Here is a 1,684-nt window from a genome sequence, read left to right on the forward strand (position 1 = left end):
TAAGAACCTTTTCAGTTGGCATGCATTTGGACTTATTTGAGAAAATATTCTTGATAAGGCATCTTAACACTAAGAATTTTAAAAAGTAGAGTTTGCATAGTTGCAATGAGCAGAGAACATGCAGTAGACAAAGGAAGATTTTTTTAAAGTATTACTGCTGCCAAAGCACAACTCATGATACTGCATGCAGCAAGCAAGTGATACTGATAGACAATTATGCATAGGCCCTTGGACGTGCACTTGAAGGCAAAAGCATATATTGGTTCTGTTGCGCCCATGGTGCAAAAATCGAGAGCGAGCCAAGTATTCGAACCGTCCATATGAGATTAATTTAGAACTAACTTAATAGATACTTACATTATATTACATGGTCTTAATAGATTAAAAGAAAATACTCAGATTAGTCGATACGGGCATACATTGGCTTTATAAAGCAAGCTATGTTAGCAGAGATGCAATGTCTTGCTCTCACCCATGTCGTTAGCATAACCCTCAACACAACTTGAATCTGAGTCTGGATCATATGCCTTTCTCCTGCAATGAGAGACATGCCACGCTAGTCAAGCTTTGAAGCGCAACCACAACATCATAAATAATTTCCAGAAGAGTCTATTTGAGGTTACATATAGTCATTGAAGCAGTAGGGTCCAAGGTAGCTCCAGTAAAATCATGGATTTTGTTTGATGTAACACGCACTACGTCTGGTAGTGTGACCGCTTCCCTAGTCATCTATTTGATGTCCTTGTACTTTTTAATCTCTTCTCTTTTTCCGAGCAGCTTGTTTGTGGTCTTTACATTTGCCTTTTGTTCTTCCTACAAGTGCTCGGGGTTGCTAAATCTTAGTCGATTAAGACTTAACCAACTCTCTGTTGATATATGTCGTTTCCGTTCTTAGGGGTCTATGCAGAATCATACAATCCTTGGGAATTAGTGTTGTTTCCGTCATCTTCAAGTCTTAATGTCTTATATTATCAACATTCAATTTCGAATCCACTAAAATGTTAGCTAGTTTTTGTTCTTAAATTGGTCATATAATCCTGTAAAGTAATAGCCAGAGTTAGTTTTAAAATAATGATACATCATAGAGTAAGTGTGATGGTACACAACAAAAAATACTTGTGGAGAAGCGTCAGACAAAATACCTCATCTGAAGTACACCTTAAAATGTAATGCTCACGGACCATAAGATGACCTACATAAATATAGAACTTAAACATATTCAATAATTCTTTTTTCAATTTTTATAGATAGTTATATGAAAAACTTTTCAAATTCATCAAATGATCATGATTGTCACAAGCCTGATGATAAAAAAAATCGCACCCAGACAGGTGAATGGGACACACCCGATAAAAATAATGATTTTTTAGCAGAAGAAAGAATGTATTTTTTTATTTATATAGAAGATAAAGAAAATTGGTTTGGGTACAACTGTCCAGAATCCATTCCCACCGCCTATGAATTCATTCCCACTCACTTGTAATCTCTGGTCACTGCCTAATATAGTAATGTCTCCGTGGCATTTAAAAAAAAAAAGAAACCTTCACTTTTGTCCGACCAAACCCGCAGTCCTCGTCCTGTCACCGCTCCACTCTCCTCCCCGCAGCTTCTTGATGCTGCGCTGCTCTGCGTCGCGCGGCGCCGGTGAGCTCCCCAGCGCCGGGCCGCTGAGCTCCCTCGCGCC

General features: G+C 38.5%; 1 long non-coding RNA gene across 1 annotated transcript; it reads right to left on the reverse strand.

The window, feature by feature from the left end:
* Positions 1–321: 321 nt before the first annotated feature.
* LOC119359401 lies at positions 322–1,164 on the reverse strand. Its single transcript, XR_005172517.1, has 2 exons — positions 624–1,164; positions 322–534 (listed from the first exon to the last, which is right to left on the reverse strand). It is a non-coding gene; the product is annotated as an uncharacterized LOC119359401 (long non-coding RNA).
* Between the last annotated feature and the right edge of the window lie 520 nt (positions 1,165–1,684).

The sequence above is a fragment of the Triticum dicoccoides genome, chromosome 2A (assembly GCF_002162155.2).
Source record: "Triticum dicoccoides isolate Atlit2015 ecotype Zavitan chromosome 2A, WEW_v2.0, whole genome shotgun sequence".
Lineage (NCBI taxonomy): Eukaryota > Viridiplantae > Streptophyta > Magnoliopsida > Poales > Poaceae > Triticum > Triticum dicoccoides.